Source organism: Carassius auratus, chromosome 15, assembly GCF_003368295.1.
Source record: "Carassius auratus strain Wakin chromosome 15, ASM336829v1, whole genome shotgun sequence".
NCBI classification, from domain to species: domain Eukaryota; kingdom Metazoa; phylum Chordata; class Actinopteri; order Cypriniformes; family Cyprinidae; genus Carassius; species Carassius auratus.
Genome location: NC_039257.1, coordinates 8,486,955 through 8,505,008, shown reverse-complemented (window position 1 = coordinate 8,505,008; position 18,054 = coordinate 8,486,955). Strand labels below are relative to the sequence as shown.

General features: G+C 36.4%; 1 long non-coding RNA gene across 1 annotated transcript; it reads right to left on the bottom strand.

Annotated features, from left to right (window-relative positions):
- Nucleotides 1-6,613: 6,613 nt before the first annotated feature.
- Nucleotides 6,614-9,258, bottom strand: LOC113115525 (uncharacterized). Its single transcript, XR_003293897.1, has 4 exons — nt 8,305-9,258; nt 7,999-8,086; nt 7,160-7,724; nt 6,614-7,080 (listed from the first exon to the last, which is right to left on the bottom strand). It is a non-coding gene; the product is annotated as an uncharacterized LOC113115525 (long non-coding RNA).
- Between the last annotated feature and the right edge of the window lie 8,796 nt (nt 9,259-18,054).

The window sequence follows — 18,054 nt, the reverse complement described above, 5'->3', positions numbered from 1 at the left end:
TTGTCAGCATGGTCTGAAGATAATATTATTCAATTTGGTAAAAATCAAACCAGCGGTCTAGGAAGAGATCCAAAAAGTAGTAATAGAATCAAAATGGAAGACAGGAAGTTTGGCTAACAATGGCAACACTTATTACTCAACATGACCCAAGGATTCTATTAATACCAATCCCATTACAATAGGCAAAATGCACAGAAATGCATCAGCTGTTTTAAAACTGTTTGAGGTTATGGTCTCGATGATACATACAAAGTTTAGTAATTGTACACCAATGCACTCGAATAATATAGCATTCTATATCATAATAATCTATTGTGGTCAATGTCAATTTCATGTTTTGTTCAATTATAGCGCCACCAAGAGGCACAGTCCCACCACATTTTGTATGTGTCCTTAGAGTGTGCCCATTCATATTTGTGTCAAATTTGGTGAAAAATATCTTATTTTGTTTTGGAGTTATAGAAATTTTTATGAAAAGAGAAAAAAATACTGATGGACGACTTTGTTTGCATTTTTTTTGCCACTTAATATCAATATTTTGACAATTTGGCATTAACGTTTAGCCAGGCATGCTATGTTCTCATATTTCCTATGGTGGTTTTGTGTCGATCGGAGTTAAGGTTTCTAAGATATTGGCACATGTTTTATAAGCGCCAAAATGCAATGTTTCACAAACCTATAAGGCAAAACCTGACATGTTTGTTATTGCTGGACTCGCCAAGGATTCAGGAGTCTAAAAAAGTGTCTCTCCTGAAAATAAGTTGACTACACCCGAAGATATAAGCATGTGAATGTTTGATTATACCACTAGGTGACACTGGCTCAAAACATCTCAGGCTCCTTTAGGACATATTATTGATGACCCATACCAAGATTCATAACGATATGTCAATATGTTTGAAAATATAGCATTTTAATAAAAAAAAAAAAAAAAAAAAAAACAACATTACAAATGGCCGATGGCCAAAATGGATGACATGGGAAAATTGGGTATCAATAAACTCGGTATGATGTTATTCTAAATCTAAAAAACCTAATCTAAAGAAACCAGTTTTCTGATTTTTGGCCAAACCATTCAGAAGTTCAGATGGTTTTTTTCATACCTTCTGACCACTGGGTGGCACAGCGCCGAAACACTGCAGGTACTCTCATGTCATGCTTGGTATAAAACAAACCCAGTTTGGTCTCAATACACCACACTGTTGCAGAGATGCAGCCTCAGATCCATTTTAGTGTGCTTTTCATCAAATTTGTTCACGTGTTATTCGAGAATGGTTTGAAGTATCCACTTGAATTCCATATCTTTTTGAGAGCATGATTTGAAGATGAACTGAGCCAATTTAGTTGAGAATCAGACAAACAGTCTATTTATATAAATAGCGAAAAAACTAAACCTTTAAAAAATGTTATTTTATTTTTTGTGTTAATTCGACTTGGCATGAGTCAAGGATTCAGAGGAATTGTTTATTTTTATGGTTCATAAGTCATTATCATAAACATGAGTAAAGTTTTGGACAAGTGGTGGTGCTGGAGAGTTTAGAGACCCCAAAATTTGCTATGGTTATGGTTTAGACTGTCCTTTATCAGTGTCCCAAATATCACAACTTTCCCGTAAGTGGTTCTATGGGCTTCCATAGACTCAATCGTGGTAGAAATATAAGAAGAAGAATATTAATGCCAGTGAAAACAGTAGGTGTCAATGCTCGTCCCCTAATAAGCAATCGCACATTTAATTTGCAATCTTAATAAAGATTTAGATCATTTCCACATGTGTCACACCATGTCAATTCAAATATTTGATTTAACAAATTAAAATATTAGCAAAATAATTAATTAACATTTAATTACCATTACATGTATTTATTACAAATTTAAATGTGTTATTAACTGCATCTAACGTTGCAACAGTAAATTATACGTTGCAACAATACGTTGCAACAGTAAATTATTAATGATGCTTTTTTTTTTAATGAGTTATAATTACGTGTAAAATAGGTTTTTATATAATTTTGACATTTTAATGAGAGATAAGAAGTGATAGTGACACAAGATTGTCCATAAAGGTACCTGTCTTCAGAAATGCTGCCACCGTTGAATTCATTATACAGTTCCTTTGATGCGTTGCTCTTGAAGGACAAACAGCTGGGGTCTACAGAGTCCGATGTGTTCTCCCTGTAAAGGTGCAGTTTTTACTTCATTTATAAAAACAGCAACAACTATGTGCTCTGAATACATTCATTAAACTTAAAACTCTCTGTCGGGACTTAGCCTGCCTCAAATCTATATTTCTGAAATAAATATGTGCAATTGTTATGTCATGAGCAATTTTATTCATTGATGCATGTTTGTCCTATCTATAAATATACCTGTGTTCAGAACTGTGGACACATTTAGAAGCAAGTGGCAGATCCTTTGATGTGTCACTGCTCATGGACACACAGCTGGACTCTGGTGAGTCATATCTCTTCTGCCTGTAAACAGAGAATAGATTATACTTCATATACAGCACTTAAATCCAAACAAAACTAAACAAAAAATACCACGTTCAGAAAAACTGTAACAATAAGTAACAATCACACATATTACTTGCAATGTAAACTTAATAGTTTTACATAATTCCCACATAAATTATGAGATATTAGTGAAATAATTACATTTCTGAAAAACTAAAAAAAGCATAAATAAATGTCTACAAATTAATATATTTATTATTACAAATTTAATATTAAATATGATTGATTGCATCTAAAATTAAGTTGAGATTAATAACAGGAAATGATTTATTCATTTTTACTGATTCACAGTCATAATTATATTTGTATGTGTTTCTCCACTAAACTTGTTAAATATCTGTTTTTATATTATTTTGAGATTACATTTTCGGAAGAGGAAGTGAGTGAGTGAAAAAAGATTGTCTATAAATGTACCGGTCTTCAGAAGCGTTGTCATCTTTCAATTCAACACACAGTTTATTAAATGCGTCATTCTTCCTGGACACACTGGGCACTTCAGAGTCTAATATCTGATGCCTGTAATAGTGCAAATTTGACTTCATTTATAATAATAAGGAAAAAAAGCATAATAATCTGTTCAAAATTAACTGTTAATCAACCTGACTTCTCAAATTTGAATTTTTTTCTTTCTTTCTGTATGCTTACTCGAGTGCAGGAATTTCACTTTGCAGTAAAGGGTCCATTGCAGTTTACTTTAAATCACAGTCACTTGTTCTGAAAAACTCATGTTACTGGGCTACAGGAAAAAAAAGGGTTTCAGTTAGAAATGCATTTTATATACAGCAGTGATTTAAAATGACTTTCATAAAATATTTAAAACAAGTTTTTAAAATGTATCTAAATATAAATTATATGTTTAATTAATACGTTTAATATACCAAAGATTTTTCTCTTTGAACAGCCTAACCCATCACCTGTTGAGCAAGTTTAAAACAACAAACTTCAGCCTTTACAAACACACTGTAATCCACTGTTATTGAACTTGTGTGACAACATTTTTACATTTTATGTTGGCATTCTATTTAGGTTTTATTTTATAAGCCTAAAGCTCTTATAAAATAGACATGACAAGAGTTATGGTAGTGATACAATAATTTTATTTATATATATATATATATATATATATATATATATATATATATATATATATATATATATATATATATATATATATATATATATATACACATAATATCTTAATACAGCTTTTTGAATTTTGGCACTTTTTTCTCTCTATATAGGTGTTAATATGACAGACAACCAGCCTAGTAAATATGCAGCTACATTTTATGCTAGCACGTATGGAAATGTTTAACACCACGTAGTTTGTGCACCACGTTTTAAAACCACTTTAAGAGAGGAGGAGAAAAGATATACAAAACCAAAAGATATAGGCCTACAAAAAACACTTACAGCCAATTAACATGTGTCTAAAGCGAGCTCTGAGGGTTCAAGACGATTCAGCTTGCGCTTAAAATAAAGAAACTAAAAGTAAAATAAACTAATCGTCCGTTTGAATGCACAACAGGGAAACAGGCTTTATTTCTTCGGAGGGAGATTCACTTATTTTTTATATGTATATTTCACAATCTATTTCATTTACATACTGTAATATTTAAAAACGTAATAAATTGAACTTACCCACAGTTTTACCCGAGCTTTTTTTCACGAAGTGAAAGTACATGTTCTGTTTTCAGCAAATAATGCATTCAAATTGCTATAACCTGTCTTACTGGAAATATAGCTTTATTGTTACATTTTCTAATTGGGCTGAGTTTTAAAACAGACAACACCCTCATAGCTGCAGACAGTGACATGATGTGAGTAACAAAATTCCAACCTTATTTCTCCACGATTCAAGTTCATCCATCCGTTTGCAAAGACCAGAAATTAGACGATTTTTCTTTTCTTTCTTTAATTCTTTCTTTAATTTTGCAAGTAAGTGGTGTTTTGTAAGGAGTGTTCAGTTTCTATAGTTCAAATAAAAAATGAACTGTATTATTCTGAAATGGCTTATAAGCAGGATTTGTGGTGACACACCATTACAGATGCATTAAACATAAACAAGTGATCAATGATAGTTCAGAAAAGCCTTCAGTTTACCTCCTATTAATCTTTAGTGTTTAAAATGGAAGACATTTTACAATGAATAAATGTCTGCTTTATATATATATATATACATACATACTGTTTTTGGTAAATCATTATTTAAGTTGGTATGAAAATGACGGCTGAGATTTAAGTTTCTGGATTTAACATTGTACTAAGTACTTTGTACTGTAAGTCATATAAAAATAAATTTAATAAAATATTTTTGTATCCGTAGTAACAGCATATGCACTTTCAGATTTATTAGTTCACAACCTGTTTGTCTTGTTCAAAAATAAATAAATGAATAAATAAATAAATAAATGAAATTAAATAAATAAACACTGCCCACTTAAATCTTGCTGGAATGTTTATTTTTAAGAAATCTTAATTGAAAATTTTTATTTTACTTTATTCTTCTAATATGCTAATAAGTTTTTGCCATTTGAAATAATTATCCTATTTGAATATGCTTTTTAGTATATGTTGATTATTACATTGTTGAGTGTATGACACTAGGGGTCGCTCTTGGAAGCTCAAACACCTCTGACATCTTTGAGGTAAGGCTAATGAAATTGTGTGTGCAGAATTTGCATAGCAGGCCACAGCCCCGACATATGGGTATAAATAGGACAGCTTGGTATCTGCTCACTTGTTCTATTTTTCGGAGCTGAATGCAGCATCTCTCATGGAGAAGTTTTTCCCCCTGGGAAAATTTCCTCTAAAAGAGTACAATATCTTTGAAAGAGCTACACGGGTGAAATTGTGTGTTTCATCATGCCTTTCTGTCTGTGTGTTTCTGGTTGAGGTTGGCACATCTCAAAAGACGAACAGCATGAGCATTGTATTCAGTGTTTGGGCCATGCTAATCCTATTGCCAAAAATGTATTTGCCAAAAGACCCAGAGCTGCTTGCTGGACAGGCACCTGTCTGCTTCTACACTTAAGGTGTACATTGCCACGATTGCAGCTAACCATGACACTGTGGGAGGCACTGTGGGGAAGCACGATCTGGTTATAAGGTTCCTCAGAGGCACCTTCTATGAAGACGGCCCTCCTGATTGCGCTCACTTCTATCAAGAGGGTGGGGGACAGACTCTCACTTTGTCCTGAGACCTCTGCCTGGATATGTGCCCAAGGTTCCCTCAACTACTTTCCAGGATCAGGTGCTAACATTACAAGTTATCCTCTTCCAATAAGGAGACCCCAACCTGTCTCTGTTGTGCTCAGTGCGAGTCCTACGCACAAACCTTGCACTCAGAGTTTGCACTCGATCCATCAGGGAACAAGGGTTTCCATACAAAACAGAGATCTTTTTTTTCTACGCTAAATAAGAAACACAGCATTTATCTGTAATGGAAACCTTCCACAACGACATTATACTTTACTGTCCATTTTTGTCAATTTCAGTGCATTCTGGCTAAATAAGAAGACAGAAAACAAAAACAAGGCCAAACTAGATGAAGACTTACGACGACTCTCGAGAGTTCACCTCGTCTGATGCTCATTATCAGGTTGTAGATGGTCACAGTCAAATTCTTGATGTTCGAAACCCTTGTGTTTCTAACCTGCTCATTCTGTGTGTACACAGAAAAATTCACCAACCCTCCTCCAGCTCTATCACATGCATAATCTTAAAAAAAAAAATATATAGTTAGTTATTCATGGCAGAAAGTGGCATTTCTCCACGAGTGGACCATTGATATTTTGACTCTGACATGTGGATGCGTAGGCTGCCACTGCATCGCACAGCACAATTCTCTTGGTAAGCTCCAGGATCGATCTGCTTATGACATTCTCTGAAAGGCCCTGTCCGGTTTGTGATGATCTCACAATAGCGCTGGGCATTCTCTCTTTGGTTCGCATTGCAGGTTGAGCATCCAGCACTAAGACAACCGGCTGAGGAAAAGCCAGCTGCTGCAGCAACCTGCCAGCTCTGTCCCAGACACATACTATGAATGCCAGGGTGTGATTTTTTTATTATTATTATAGATCAGAACTGACAGGAAGTGGTATCACTGTCACATTAAAAGGTACAAGACTCATATTATCAATGCACAGGGCTGCTAACAGGTACATACACGTGCCCTGGAACTCAAAATGGAATCGTTCGAATGTGTGATAATGTGGGTCTAATGAGCCTATGCATACAGTGCATTCAGTGGTTGGCAGCTGCGACTTCCATTAACTGTACAGCTCTCACAGACAGCACAGGACGAATAACGACACACCAAAGCACTTAAGTTACTGTCACATGCGTAAAGCCAATGGCACTGCTCATCTGCCAAGAAAGTTTGGCCTTGCTGGCAGTAGCCACCTTCGTAGAAGCAGCCACATTGATTGGTGGGACAATCTACTGTCACACTCACAGGCTTCCACACAGGTATCAGTGCAATTCGGCTGCTGATTTGGGTATGGACACGTTGCTGGACACGAAGACGGACAGGCCTCATAATGACTGTTGGGTGGGCAACTCATAGCTGTAAAAGAACAAGAAGAGGTCCATGGTTAAAGTTAAGCATACAAACATATGCTCTATGAGAGTTTAAACAAACATACATCAATTAAATCTTTCTCTCCAATCTGTAATAACGACACCCTCTTGAAGACACTGTTGGACGTATGTCTCCAGAGCCTGACAGAGAAGTTTTCGGTCTCCGTAATTGAAGAAGAGATCGTACACACAGCTTTGCTGGAACACCTGTGGGTACACTTTAGCATGACATGCACTAAACACATTCTGGCCTATATATGTCAGGACACCACAGAAATGTCTGTTTCGTAGAGGGCACGTTGATCAGGAGGGCAAGCAGAGCAGTCGGTCTCGTATGCATCATGACACACTGAGGTGATACTGTCTTCTGCTCTCCAGCTCTTTGCCCTCTGGTACAGACTGGGCAGAAGGTTTCCAGCAGGGTCTCTCAGCTCATCTCCACCGTTACCGTTGAAATTACCACACAGGCCACACACAGCTCATAGTAACTACTGGTCAGACGCAGATCAGCACTCCGTGCCCCAGATAAAAGAGACGCATACCAAAGTCAGTTTCCAGCATAGCAACTCTGTCTCACCTTCACTCAACCATCATGATGGTCAAAAGAAGATAAAATCACAAACCATCCACCTACATAAGAAACACAGAATGAAAGTGCTTTTTAATGTAAATACATTTTGATAAAACTTTTCCATAGGGTGTTATTTTATATTTATGATTACCAATTGTTTTATTATTGCAGGTAAAATATTTTTATATCTGTCATGAACTGGGAGACGTTTTTTAGCCAGGACCTCATAAGCAGGAAGACTATTATTTTGCTGGCAGTTCCTGGTGACAGCATAAGTCCAAGTGCTCATGAAGTCAAAATAATGCCAGTCAAATGTGCTATAGTGAGGGTCACCTGTTGTCCAACAGATTCCAAAAGGTTTCTTCACACATCATCTGGCACTCCTCATCCTCACTACAACAGTGACGTGCTAGGAATTCTACTACAAATGGAGAAGATATACATTACATTTTAAGCAGCATAAACATAGAGTCAGTTAAGCTATTACCAAAATCGGAACATTTAATTATTCTGCTGTAATTAAGACTACTGTCTTACTCATTTAAAAATACATTATTGGATAGGGATTTTCTTAGCTTCAGACTGGTTGCACCAACACATATGTTTTAAAACTGAAGGAAGAATTTTTCATTGACGTACCTGGATCAATGCATGCAGCTGGGGCTCCGTACCCATTCACTTGCTGTTTTCCCACACTATAGACTCCAAAAGAAGCATTTGGATGGGTTAATTTGTGCCCACCTGCCCCAGGTTGGTAAACCAGCTCAGTCTTAAGAGTACTCACAGTTTTAATGACCCTCCACTGAAGGTTTCCAGGTAAAGGCAAGCTATCAAAATGAATCACTGCTTGTTCTTTGGTAGAAACAATCAGAAGAGCTTGAATGTCAAAGCCAGCTATCCCATCAAGCGCATACGAAGAACAAAACTGGTCGTTGGGCAGAACATTTATAAGAAACGGGTCATATATGACACCATGGGATGTTTGAACACCATTAAACAGAAAAACACCTGGATTCCATTGTCAGCAACAATGTTGAGACCATTTGGAAACTGGATTTTGTACTCTTGGTTGAGTGTGAAGCTGTGAATGTATGTGTGTTCCCGTAAGATCTCCTTGGCTTTGAATTTATGGATTTTCAAAAGGATCCATAACCACAACTTGTTTACTGCCAGCACTGTACAAATGTCCTTTGAACCGGACCACTCGAAGGAACAGACTCCTTCAGCATGGATGGAGGGGAGCTGGTGGGGGTGAACACAAAATATTCAGTACCCCTTTTGTTCATGGGGTAGACCAGGGACGTATCCACCGTGAACTGCTTTGAGTTTAGCAAGGAAACCGTTATGTCATCAGATGCCTGAATGAAGACCTCCTGGTGCCAGACAGCTCAATTGTTTTGGGGAGAGTCACAGTGAAGCCCTGACCTGCAGTCCGTTGCACATCCTGGTTAAAGTTGAGACTGGGCACACTGACCTTCACCAGGCAATTAGAATTCAGAGAGGTGATGTAAAGCTCAAAGAGCGACAGGTCAGAAGAGGAAACACAGTTCTGCATGAACGCGGTGCAAACTCTTGTCCTGCAGATCTAGCCTGGCCGCCATCTTTAAGCAGTCAAAAGAGAAAGACTGAGAGAATTAATGCAACAACTACAAAAATATGTTTGGAAATTTTTTTGCATTACATGGCAGTGCATCCAATCTTTATAATTTAACTGGTTAAATAATAATAATAATAATAATTTAATATTTTAAAATAACAATTTCATAATTTTCAACATTTCATAATTATTTTGTCTCAATAAATTATTTTAAATAACATATATTTTTACTTTTAGTTTTTTTTTTAAATGCATCATGAAGAAATAGCATCATCCACTAAATAAAAAAATAATAATATATGGTTATATTATTTATATAATATCAATATCAATATCAATCTCTCTCTCTCTCTCTCTCTCTCTCTCTCTCTCTCTCTCTATATATATATATATATATATATATATATATATATGTATATATTCTTTTGGAAAAATAAACTAAATTATACTTCTTATGCCACATTTAAAATAAGTTTTTAATGCTGCTTTCTTCCATGGGAATCAATAATTATGCAGTCTATCCTATGCAGCTTTTTAAATCAGACATCCCAACCTGCAAAAAGTCATTTCAGGGAGGTATTCCGAAGACACCCCCCCCCCCCCTCAACAAAAAAAGGAAGGAAATACATCTCAGCTGTAGTCACCTTCTCAGTGAGACTTTGCCTATCTGAATGGGAGAACTTCCCTGCGCTTAGCCTCCCTAACATGTTGTGGTCCCTAAAAGATATAGCATAAAATATTATTTCTATAAGCTATAGGCCTATGTAATTATTCGTTATTTATGTTTAAATATGTAGATTACTTTTACTATTTATATAATCTGCTTATACAATTTATGTAAACTGCTTTTATTTATTTTCCATTGCAACTTTAAACAGGTCTAAAGAGTTTGTCGTTTTCATGTAGCCTTGGCAACTAGCCTGAATAATATGCAGATGAAATGAAACTTGTCAACTCACCTCAACATGCCTTTTGCAATAATTTAACCTCCCATGGGCAATGCTTGAGCAAGACTGTCATTATGTTTTACATATATACATGGCCGCGGGAAGTGGGGGTGCTGGGGGTGCTGCAGCACCCCCTAGTGACGAGAGGGAGATAAAAAAAAATTTAGGCCTATTAAAATATTTGTAACGCGCTTGTAACATTTATTTTTTTGGCAACAAGTGTGGGATCAGCTTTGACTAGCCAAGCAATTGTAAGTAGTACACTATAGTATTTTTTTAAGGTGGTGGGGATGGAGATGGAGAGTATTATTTCGTTCGTGTGTTCTTTGTGTAATGGTTGTGGAGAACCGTTAAATAACGTTTAAATAGTAGGGCTGGGTATCGATTCAGATGTTCCAGATCGATTCGATTTCGATTCACAAGCTCTCAAATCGATTCTATTTCGATCCTCGATTCGATTTCGATTTTCGATTCGATTTTCTATTAGAGATGTAATCGGGCCTTAAAATATAAGCCCGACACGTCCCGAGCCGACACGTACATTTTGATTGACAGCTTTTTAAGAGCCCGAACCCATTTACAACCCGACATTATTCAAATGTGCGCAGCACACAGCTCTTTTGCCTTTTGTCAGGAATGAGTCATTTATACATAATTTAACATAATTTATACATGACTAACGTAATAGGCCACTTTGAAGTTTGAACAAAGAAATAAAATAAGTCCTCTGTAACATCGTAACATCTCAGCACTCTATAAATAGCCCTAAGGTATAGGCTCATTTAGCATATAAATAGGCCAACGCACCAATAAAAACAAGTCTTTCTTAAAAAATTTAATTAAGATAAATTATAAATTAAGATGGGTATTTGGCAATAACGAAATGAATTAATATAAAGGCTCTGCCGGATTTGCTTCGCCATAGCAGCTGACATAATAAAATAATAATGCCAACATTAGCTTATATAGCCTACTCTGTCTACATTATGCATTTAAGACTCAAGTAATATTTAGTTATTATTTGAAAAACATTTACTCACCAAGATTAGGTAAGGCTTAAGTGTTTATGTGGAGGAAAATCACTGAATCCACTGTAGATGTCTTCAGCGCGTTCCTGCGCTCACTGATGGTGCGTCATTATTCACTCATTATTCTCATTATAAACAAGGTCAAAACTTTTCCAAACCTCAGACTTTGCTTTAGTTGCTGGTGCTACCAAAACGTAATCGTCAGAAGCAAGCCTCCGTTTCAACTACTCAGCATACATTTTCGCATATTTCTCGCGCTAATCGAAACATTACATGACCGCTCATTTACCGCACAAGCCCGAGCCCGGCACGATTAGTTCGATTGGCAATGGGATTCTTCACACTGCCTGAACATGTGCAATTGTGCTTTTGAAGACTACTGACCACGCGCACCTGTCCGCGCGGTTGTCTGCTCTGCTCAGACTCGGTACACACTCTCCGATGGCGATGTTTACATCAAGCCTGCATAGCGGACTCGAGGACGCAGAAAGTATAAGAGGCTTTAAGATGCAGTCTGTAAGACGCGAACGGGAGCATGACCTGACGCACATTGCAGAAAATGGAACCACTGCTTTAAACTGAATGAATGAATGATAGGTTCGTTGGTAACATCGCACAAGGCAGATAAGAGGGTGGCATCTAGTGGAGGAGATTTGTAATTAGATTAACGCTAATCTTACGTTCAATGTATGCGGAAATAAATACGGAAAATAAATCGATTCATGGCCTTTGAGAATCGATTTTGAATCGACCACATTTTAAAAAACGATTAATCGAAAAATCTATTTTTTACCCAGCCCTATTAAATAGTCGGAGATTCCTTGTGGTTTGTGTAAAAAGGTTGGAGATGGAGACAGAAAGCTTTATACTGTGCGTGTGTTCTTTGCGTAATGGATGTGGAGAACTGTTCAATAAACAAATTGCTTAAATAGTCAGAGATTATTTCCTTGTGGTGTGCGTAAAAAGATTTTGGAGTTAATAGAGTTGCGTGTGACATAAACGTGCAGTGACTCAAGCCAGCTGACCAAATCGATTGCATTGTTTTAGCGTTATTGTGAAGTTTGATTAATATTATATTTTGTTGTAATATTATTTGTTGTATCTAAATGAGTTGCATGTATATATAGGCTATCTGAAATTGTAATGAAAGTAATTATTTCGTTTTTTTCGATTATTAAACTATTATTTAAACTATTATTTTTGATTCTGCTTCAGATTAATAGCGCATTGCGCATATCTGAGAACTGATGTCTGTGTGTTTCAGACCCTGGCTGGCTGTGCACTGAAGTGTATATGACAATAAAGTAGTAAATCTCAATGTATATATTTTTAAAATGTATTTTAAATAGGCCTATAGGCTCATAGGTTTTTTGTAAAAAAAAAAAAAAAAAAAAAAATTCACAGCACCCCCTGTTCAAAATTACTTCCCGCGGCCCTGCATATATAAGACAGGGGTACACTTTCGTGTAGTCTGCCGGAAAATGTGTCTTATACTTTTTTTTTTTGTGGCACTTTCCCTCTGCCATGGTGCTCCTGTTTCTAGATAGACATAACCAGGGCTGTGCAGAGACCTTTGGAGGGGCAATACAGCAATATATTGTGATGCATTCCTTGCCGATTTGCGTATTGATATGGATGATTATGTATTGATACAGCAGCAAATGCTGTGATGCAGTTTTGAAAAAGAAAAAGATTAGAAGAGACAATTTTAAGTTTAAAAGGAAAAAAAAGAAAAAAAAAATCCAACTAATAATAGCTCTGGGATGAGAAACTGAAATGTCTTAAATTGTCCCAACCTGATGGCTTTTTCTTCTCTGTTCTACAGAATAATTAAGAACAGCTGTTATAGTAAAAACTACAGAAAACACTCTACATTTTCCTCTTTCTCACCAGCCTCTGTCTCCTGGCTTGCTTACCTGCTTTCTGTCACTTGTGCGTCTACATTTGCCTCTTTTTCTTCCTCTATCTCCATCTCCTCATCTGATCTATTACTTTCCAGTCTCTGTCCATCTAGGAACAAGGCACAATCTACTATTTCATTATCAATCTATTATTTTAACCATCACTACTATTCTTGCACCTAATCAATAAGTCCACCTTAAATATTGATACAAAACAACAAACAACTGAGTCATGCAATGAAAGCACTGTATAACTTATATAGGCTTATGTTTTATTTATTTTTCCTTTTTATTCAAAACAATTCCAAACATGCTTAATATATCAGGAAATATCTCGATTCTCAAACGTGTAAGTAAACGCGTTTTGCACCTTTATAGATTGTTATTTGATCAATAAATGGAAAGTAATCTATTAACTACACATAAAACACCGACTTTTTACTTAAGTAAAAAGTTTACTTAAGTTTACTTAAGACTGAATTTGTATTTAATGTGAATTTTAATAACAATATTGTAAGTTACTTATTTTAACACTTTCATTTTACAGAGAGTAAAGAACATTTACATTATCAAATAACATTTTCATTCAGTCTAGCCAGAGTTCAGGCACTCTCAAAAACTACCATTACAATCACTGAAGCACTTTACAGTACATTACGCACATCAGGATTTTTTTTAGTTTTCTCTCTCTCTCTCTCTGAAGAAAGAATTCGCTAAATAATTCAGTCAGCTAGCAAGTGAACAAAAACAGCGCGTTTCATGATGACTCTTCTGCACGTCTCCGATTGGCCATTGTATTTGCGCAACAGAACCATTGATTGGTTATCATGAAGCGTTGTACGAATGTCTCTGGCTCAGCGCCAGCCAGCGAACACAGATTTGATGCTGCACTGAACAATCTAATCACAACAGTGTGATTATATAAAATATATAAAAAAATATTATTATGCTGGTTTTTTTTTTGGTCGTTTGGAAGCTGCATTTAAAATCAACTTGGCTCAGAAATCTTTGAATGGGCATGACCAAGGGGCAAGGAACTCGACCGGAAGTTGAAGTCGGGTGGGGGCTGCCATCTTTTAGCAGAACTTCACTTGCGTTAGCATTCCCATTGACTCCCATTCATTTTGTCGTCACTTTGACAGCGAATAACTTTACATCTGAGGCGTTTAAAGACACTGTTTGTCCATTATTTATTTCTAAAGATACACGACAATGTATAAAGGGCTCCATTACCTTCTATGTTACATTATGGCCCCGTATAAACAGTTTTTGTAAAAAATAGGCTAACGATTGCGTCATAACCACTCGGCTCTCTGTCGCATTACCGTACAGACAGGTGGAGAAGCTCGCAGGCAATTAACTTAATATGGCGTAGTGGCGTTACATTTTAAAATACTATACAAAATAATTAATCAGAATACTTACTCCTGCTCACTCACGACAAAGAACTCCCCGCTCAAGCTCGCCGTCTCTGCAAGATTAACGATGGCAGTTTGCACGCACAGCTACTAGAAGATTTACATCTGTCAGACAGGTTGCTGACGTCGTCAAGCTTCGTTTGAGTCTGCGCGTCAGAAACGGAAGTGCTAAAAAACGCTAAAACTGGGCTTCATTTGTCTCAATTGAGTTCCAATGGGGTCGCTGTGTCCATTTCTTTTACTGTCTATGGGCATGACGCCTCTGCCCTCGATGCCTGTGAAACGTTTCTCCCTACAACAGCACGCTAACGTTACTCTACACTACAGGCTACACACCGCAATATAAACAACATATCTGCATGTTCTCACATCACGTCGTTCTTGTAAAATAATAATAAGTCAATAAATATCAAAATCACTTCGCTGAGTATGAAACACCACTTACCAGCTTCCGTGGTGTTGAAAATATCCTCTGACAATTAAAAAATGTGCGCGTGCGGCGTGACGAATCGTCCTGGTCAGATGAAGAGGTCGTCGTCGTCAGGTCAAAGGTCATCATGTTGGTCATTTTATTGATGGCTAAATTATTATTCAAAATTGTACTAATATTTATATTGGGCATGAGCAGGTATTCACAAAAGGAAACGTTATGACAAAAAAAAAAAAAAAATTAGAGGAAATTTTGCTTTGACAAAAGGGCACTTTGGGCACCAAAGGGCAAAGGGGCAGGTGCTCAAGCACCTTTTTTTTTTCTCATCGTTTTTTTTCACAATACATTTTACTATGTGTGCTTCTACCAAGTTGAGGAGTGAGGAAGCAGGGCTGCGTCGTCGTAGAACCAAACGCAGGTCGTTTGCGAGGCGGCTGGTTCTGATGTTCATGTGCAATGTGTGTAAAAAAATAAAATATAACTTTAATTAGGGTTAAACATTTGAATTCTTACACTTAAAAGCTGAGGGCGCATCTCCGCTGCTGCACCCGGCTGCCATGTTTACATCACCACAAAGCCATCGCAAAGCTCCTCCCTCCCGTACGCAATGGGTTGTGGGCAATATTAGCACTTAGAGTGTGCATTGATCTGCACTTCGAATTCTAACCGGAAATAGTAGATTCTAGTTTTGCATACTATTTAGGACGGATAGTATGCGAATTGGGACTCAGCAACAGTATTTGTTTCGCATGCGCGCTTTTGCTAGCTCGGTCTAGATTCCGGGAGATTTTAACTAATTTGCGGGTCTCAGGGAGCCGCTTTCAAAATGCGGGAGACTCCCGGAACTTCCGGGAGACTTGGGATGTCTGTTTAAATACCTATTATCCCAAATCTTAAAACCATCAGAGCACTGCCACGTTTGGATCCTGGAACTGGGGACATGACCTATTTATATTTATATATACAAAAAAAAAAAAAAAAAAAAAAACATGCGATCTTTGTATCTGTGTTTTATTTCTGAGCACACAACAAATTACACTGTTAAGTCATACAAATAACATGTATGTACACTGTAACACTGATATAACAGTATTGGGGAAATAAACAAGAATGCAGAACATGAGAAATGCTACTATGCAGCATTTCTGAAACATTTGGGCTTGTGATGGTAAATGATGCAAATTATGTGGGTTTGGTTTTCATCAGAATAAAACAATTACATAATATTTAAAATTCACCAGGCTTCTACAGCAATCTGTCTCCGTCTAAAATATTCCTTTCCTAAAAGCATCTGTTTGCACCTCTCCATGAATACTTTCTAACAACTGTTGATTAAATTAGGTTTTCTGTTTCTGTCAAAGCCTGCAAACAAGGCAGCATTACAAACTTATAATCTGTCTTATAAAACAAGCATAACATTCCTTTTTCTAAATGTTAGTCTTTTATTATAGTGCAGAACAAGACTAATGGTCTCATAAAAATATTTGCAGGAGTCTCATTTTTCATGAGATCTTATTCAGATTTGAAATAGAAAACTCATGAAACATGTGACTTTCAACCCAAATACTTTTCTAGATTGCTCCAGGACTCATTTCATGTATTTTTATATCAAATAAAAAATATATATTTAAGCGTGGTATAACTTTTTATACGTGGTATAATATTTTTGAGCATTATCAAATCTGGTTGATAAAAAGGTAAAGCCCAAAGGGTCTTCTTTCCAAAGACACCAAAATAATGTTTGTAACACACTGAAGTAGGAAACTGTTACAATTGTAAGTTAGGTAAAGCACTTCAGCTGTGAGTCCCATAATAGGGGGTGCTGGCCAACAGGTTAAAAATAAATAAAATAGACAATATTTATTATTAATGTTATCTAAAAAGTACTTAACACACACAAAACGACATGATTTTTATAAAAAAATATATAATCCGGAAATATTTTATAGAAAATACAAATGTTTGTTTTCAGTTTTGTTTAATTAGTATTTAATTATATGCAATTCCTCGTAGTTGAAAAGAAGGTGTTTGCAGAAGGCAATGCAGAAGTGTATAATTTCCGTGTGGTTACCACTTCCTGAAGAGCCTTCTGTAGTTTCAACATTCATGTGCATCTTCACACACAGCATATCGGTCTACAGAGAAAGCTTTTTTATTTGACCTTTGTACACACATGTGCGCAAATTGCATGCAATGATTAATCAACGCTTCTAGGTTTTCCATAGTTTGATGTCTCTGGAAAGATCAGTGGGTGAGTAAGGAAAAAACTTTCTTTCTAATTAACCTCTGAGTTTTGTTTATGCTTTTGCTGATCAGAGCTGAGAACCAGAAGTTCTGATGCAAGTGGTGAAGTCTGCCAGTTGCAGTCTTATTGGTCTTACTGTCCAGTGTGGATCTGAATAAAGAGAAAAACAGAATCAAATACTGATCAATGCAAAAAAAAGGGAAAAGAAAAAAGGCAATTTATAAGAGATTAACATCCAGCAAAGAATAATAAATATACAGTTAGGCTATTTAAAAGTGTCTCTAAAACCTGTAAATCAAAATCAAAATATGTAAATAAAGTTAGAATGCTATTAATTAATAATCACAATAAGTACTTACAAAGAGCCCAAATCCTCCACTTACAGTTCTCAATACTGTACATTGGGCCAACACTGCCATCTAGTGATGATATAGCTTAGGTCTACACAACTCCATTTAGGCTTTATTGGCTGCTCTGTGAATAGAAAATAGATGCCAGGATGAAATTGCTAATCTAAATACTTGCCTGTCAATAAAGGTGGTGCATTAAGAATGCATTGCACAAAGCCGCCAGAGCTCAGATCTGAATACAAATAGCCCAAACGTACAGTTTAGTGGCATTTACTCTGCACTAGTGCCATCAATATCATCATATAACACATCCCATAGTGGCTTCCCTTGACACGGTTTCATTTGGCAATATGCCATGCATAAATAGCTCAATATGGTGCAATTAATGCTTCAAACTTGCTGCGGGTTGCATGAATATGAATGCGGACAGAAAAAAAAGGTCTTGCCATCAATACAGTGAGGAGTGATCTGCT